This window comes from Buteo buteo, chromosome 13 (genome assembly GCF_964188355.1).
Source record: "Buteo buteo chromosome 13, bButBut1.hap1.1, whole genome shotgun sequence".
NCBI lineage: Eukaryota > Metazoa > Chordata > Aves > Accipitriformes > Accipitridae > Buteo > Buteo buteo.
The window spans coordinates 39,814,195-39,819,771 of record NC_134183.1 but is presented as its reverse complement, the minus strand read 5'-3'; the positions used below and the strand labels follow the sequence as shown (position 1 = coordinate 39,819,771).

Below are 5,577 nucleotides of genomic sequence, written 5' to 3'. Positions count from 1 at the left end.
AGGAAGACCCCTGTGGGCCGGAGCGACAGCCCGCAGGACCTAGCTTACGCTCATCAGGCTCTACCACAGCATGGTTTTGTGATCAACGAGATGCCGGCGTCCTTCTCTGAAAGAGACCCACGTCCAAATTGACCTGTTTTGCTCAGCAAGGTCATCCCAGAGGCCAGAAGCCTGGATGACCTGCTTTTGAGGAGAGGCTCAGGGCAGGGAGCCAAAAGCTCACAGCCCTTTTTCCTGGGTGAGGGATGGGGTGGCCCACTCCACGCATTTCAAACTACAAAGGGACATGGGATCAGTCTCCCAGAGCACCTGGGAGTCATCATGATGTGGAGGAGTTGGGAAAAACCCTGAACTCCAGGCAAACATGAGTCACCCTGCGGTGGACTTCAGTGGACACGTTGCCCTGGCCTGAGGCGTACCAGGGATACCAGAGCTTATAGTCCCAAAGTGCTGCTTTCATCAAGGGCTTTTCCACACATTTTAGCATCCTTCCTGGATCAACTGGTGCTTCTATGCAACCTCCTGCATTTGCTGTCTTCCAAGGCATTGCCCTTTGGTGGTTGCTCAAGGGCTCATGTGACTGCCAGGTGCTCTGGGAGACTGATCCGATGTCCCTTTGAAATTTGAAATGCATGGAATGGGCCCCCCCATCCCTCACCCAGGAGAAACAGCCACGATCTTTTGGCTTTCTTCCCTCAGCCTCTGCTCAAAAGCAGGCCATCTAGGACTTTGGCATCTGGGATGACCTTGCTGAGCAAAACAGCTTAATTTGGGTAGGGGAAGGACACAGTCACTTAAAATGTCTGCACAGCTAGTCTGAGACCTTGGAGCCAACAGGTCTTAGCAGAGCTGGACACAAATTAATTATATTGATGTTAGACAATACGCAGTGAGAGGAAAACATTTCAGGTGAAAGAGGCAAAGGCTTAATCACGAGAGAGGCCTCGGCAAGCTGCAACCACTAGGTGTTGAGATGCTTCATGAGCAAGGAATGTTTGTGGCCCCCCCAGGGCTCTGGGACACAGCATAAAAGCCCGTGCTGCTCCAGGCTCTGCATCCTCCACTCTTGCCTCCCTTTCCTCGAGGAGCAAGGTAAGCCTGAGTCCGCTCCATCTCTCTCTCTGAGCTGAACTGCTGTCTTGGTGGCTACTGAGGCTGATACTTGGGCTGCCTCAGCTTTGCCCTGCCATACAACTGTTGAAGGGCTGCAATCTCTTTGCCTTTTGGGGGAGGTGGCTGGGGAGAGCTGGGAAGAGGAGGGCTCTTTCAAGCAGAAGGGGATCCATGGGGCTCAGCTGCAGGGGGGTCTGCCCACCAGAATGTGCACCTGCAGGAGGCCGTCTCTAACCAAGTGGCCAAGGGCGTCCAGTGCCATCTTCAAAGCAACAATGGAGATGGGGTATGATCAGTCTTTCCACAGGCGCTTTAAAGCCACTGCGCTGGGGCCTATTCCAAAAGTGGGTCAGCCTTCCTGTGCCGTGCAACTCGGAGGGCACAATGAGGGCCATGGCAAATGTCGGCACACTGGGTGTTTTGAAAACAAAGAGTCTCCACGGAGAGAGCTGAGGAAAAGACAGACAGACTGATATTGAGGTTCATGCTCCCTGCCTGCTCTGTGTTTCAGCTTTGCCTCCCTCGCCGAGAGATGTCTTGCTTCAGACCCTGTCTCCCAACGCCCTGCGGCGCCTCTGGCCCAACCCCACTTGCAAGCAGCTGCAATGAGCCCTGTGTCGCCCGCTGCGCTGACTCGACGGTGGCCATCCAGGCCTCCCCGGTGGTGGTGACCCTGCCGGGCCCCATCCTCACCTCTTTCCCTCAGAGCACAGCCGTGGGATCCTCGCTGTCAGCTGCTGTTGGGAGCTCCCTCAGCGCCGGGGGGGTTCCCATCTCTTCTGGGGGCTCCCTCGGTCTGGGCGGGTCAGGGCTGTGTCTGCCTCCCACCCGCTGCCGTCTGAACTGCTGAAGCCAGCAGATCATCCCCTTTGGAGCACCAAGGAAGACAGGGATCCTGCAGCAGCAGGAGCGTAGCCACGGCTTGCAGGTGGGCTGAGTGTCCTCATCCCACCGCGCAGAAGGGACCTGTGCCTGCTGCTCCTCGCTGCACTGCAGGCCTCGCCGTGTCTCCTCTGGCTCTGCTTTGCTCTGAGCTCCTCGGGAAAGGGCTCATTCTCTTCTGCTTTGCTGAACCTCCTGCTGACGGAGGGAGCGTGCTGGAGTTAGGGCCTGCTCTTGGTGGGCTGGCATTGCCACCGGCTGGGTCAAAATGGGGAAAGGCAAGCGCTTTGCCTGGAGCTTGTCCTTGGGCTATGGGCCATTCTCTGTGCCTCCCTGAACCCAGCAGACGTGTTTCTCGGTCTCTGTTCCGTGCCACTGCAATTCCTCCTTCTCATTAAAGACTTTGTGCAGCACAGCTGGAGTCTCGTGGTGGTTTGTTCTCCTCCCCGCTCAGTTCACCAACATAGCTGCAAGGTTGTCGTGGGTTAAGCCCAGCTGGCAACTAAGCACCACACGGCTGCTTGCTGTCCAAAGAATATATAAAGCAAGTGACGCACAGTGCACAGAACCTGATGCTCAGCCCATTTCTGAGCTGTGATCCCTTCACCCCTCCAGCGCCAGCTCCCCCAGTTATATACTGAGCATGACATCATACGGTATCAAATACCCTCTTGGCTAGTTTGGGTGAGCTGTCCTGTCTGGGCCTCGTCCTATCTCCAGCCACCTGACAGAAGAGAGCAGCACCCACCTCACTACAACCCTCCTTCAGGTAGTTGAAGAGAGCTAAATGTGTAAGCGTGCTGAGGAGAGCCCTGAGGGAGCCAAAAGCTCAAGGTCCCACTGAGATTTGAACTCAGATCGCTGGATTCAGAGTCCAGAGTGCTCACCATTACACGATGGCACCTCCTGGACAGGTGTGGTCTTTCCCCTGTGGCCACCCTTGCCGAGCCACGTGCTCCTGGCTGAGCCTGGCAGTCTCTCCATCTCCCTGGGCATCACCAAGTGCAGCCTTCTTCAGGGCCACCAGGCCACCCTGTGCTCACAGGATCGTTCAAGGGCGTGGCAGAGTACTTTTGTGCAACCCTGGCATGCCCTCTCTTACAAGACCCAGGCTGGTAACCTGGGAGAATCTTGCTTTTTCCTCGTTAGACTTGTTTATGAATTTTCCAGCTTAACCTCTTCAACGTTGCACCTTGCAGACTACATTCGGGGCTCAGCGATCTGTGGCTCCATGCTTGCACTTGCGGTCTCTGCTGCTGCCTCCCTTCACCCCCATGTTGGACAGCCTCCCAGTCTGCCTCTGTAAGTTATTGCCTGTCCTGTTCTCACCTTGTACCTCATGCTAAGCAGCCGTTAACCACATATCCTTACTCTTGGTTGCAGTCCTAGCCAAGCTCCTGACATTGCCAAAGGGGGCGACCAAGACAGAGGGCAGGGGATGAGGTTCAGCAGAGAGAAGAGCTGGCAGGAGGACCCAAGGCAGCTTGTTATGGGTTGCACAAGCTGGACTGCCTTCCTCTGCTGGCACAGTCCTGGCTGACTTCAGACCCTGGTCCTCTTCTGCAGGACACGCTGTCCCCTTCTGCCCCAAAGCAGCCCTTTCCCTCAGTGAGAATGAGGTTTTTCTCTCCTGAGGCTGCTCCAGACCGGTCCAGACTTAGGTGAATTCTACTATTAGCTCAAGGCAGCTCTCCCACATGCCCTGGGTCCACCTGGCCAAGGGTCCATGCACACAGTGGGGAGAAGCCGCGTGCCAGGGTTTGAGTCTGTGTGTTGAGAGCAGGGCCCTTCCTCCCAGCAGTCAGACAGGAGGAAACACATGCGGGGACACTCTACTAGATCTCAGACTTAGCCCAGGACACTGAGGACGCAACCGCCTGGTACCTTTGGACTGCCCAAAGCACTGGGCTTGCAGCTGGTACTTCTGAACCCACAGGACAGACCAGGCTGCCGTGCCCAGGCCTAAGATTTCAAATGGCGAGTTACATTCAGAGAGGGTGTGAGAAACACCTAGTCACTGGAGAAGGGTTAAACTTCCAGAGAGTCACAAATCTGAACGCATGTCGCGGAGAAGCAGCATTGCTGAGGGCTTTCCTCATCCATCCCTGGGATCTGCAGGACCGAGCAGGGTGGGAGGAGTGCCTGGGAGCAGCAAGAGCAGGGCCCAGTCTCTGAAGGTCTTGCAAAGAGGTGGAGGGACCCCCCACTCCAGGGGCTGGAGCACGGGGAAAGGGACAGCCCTTTCCCATGCGGATGCTGTGCCGCTGCAGGAGGAGGGATGTCCCTTCTGGGGCTGAGACAGTGTTTCTCCAAGCAATGGAGGGTCTTCCTGGGGCTCTGCTAGTCTCACCCAGCACTCAGGGAGAAAGGGTTCTGGGCCAGTGGTTTGTGTGGGCCAGTGCCCACAAGGCAGCTTCCTTGCTCGGGGCATTTTGTCCTTGGTTTCCTTCCTGGCAGCACTGCCTGCTGGGGCTGCCATGGTCCCCAGACTGTTTGCTTCCTGTCCCCTTCCAATATCAGGGAGTGTTGTTAAATGATCCCGAGATCGAGATTAAGACACAAACGAGGTCAGATGCTGTACTACCTTACAACTTTTATTTCCTACAACAACCAATAACTGTGATAGAACAGAGGGAGGAAGAAGAAAAAGAGGCAGACCTAAGCAAGAGAACGAAGAGAGGTAGCAAGACTATTTACCACCACCATGAAGCCAGCAACGTCCCGCTGAGTCGGTTCTGACGCCGGTGATGGATGGTCTGGTTCTTCTGCTGTCTGTCAGGTGTCTTTCCTTCAGATTCAGGTGTCGCAGTCCTTCCGATGTCTTCCAGGTTCGGGTCTTCCGCCCATGAGAGGGGAGTACGCAGTTCTTTTATTCTCCCAGTCCCCACAATTTCTCTGAAAAGTCCACCCATTTCCACAGAACTCATTACCCTATCGGGCAAGCACAGCTCAGCAGGCGCGGATGTGGTGGTTTCTTTGGGGACGTCTTGTGCGTACTCCCCTACAACAACAGGATGTTGAGGCAGCAGCAATGTCGAGTCAGCAAGTCAGCACAGTCCCTCACATCCACCCCGTGGCTCGACATTGCTGTCCTCGTGGTGGTGTAGAAAGTAAAGGTATAGAGAGAGAAAGAGGGAAAAAGTGCATGCTGTAACGATATAACCAAGTTAACAAATTTCCATAATACAGCAAAAACAAAAACCAAAGGTTAAAATAAGATGATTTGGCTTTTCGAGGCTTATTCTATGTTACTACAATACTTCTGCCTTACACACCAACATGGGTGACCAACAATATCATAACACTTATCTTACTTATAACATTCCTAAGTAGGTTAAACAACAGCATCTAATAACTAACGACATCTTCTTAACATATCATAACAATTAACTATCATAAATTTAACTAACTCTACAATATTAAAGCATATCTCAGGGTTACAAAGAGTCAAAAAACCCACAATGGCCGTTCGCATGCTGAACAGCTACAAGGACAAAAGAGAAGTATTAAAAGAACTATTAAGATAACTGTTATTAAAGCGAAGGCTATAGAATAAATTGGAATCAACACAAACACATAGTC

At 53.7% G+C, this 5,577-nt stretch overlaps 1 non-coding gene across 1 annotated transcript; it reads right to left on the bottom strand.

Annotated features, from left to right (window-relative positions):
* Positions 1 to 2,827: 2,827 nt before the first annotated feature.
* Positions 2,828 to 2,899, bottom strand: TRNAQ-CUG (transfer RNA glutamine (anticodon CUG)). Its single transcript has one exon. It is a non-coding gene; the product is annotated as a tRNA-Gln (tRNA).
* Between the last annotated feature and the right edge of the window lie 2,678 nt (positions 2,900 to 5,577).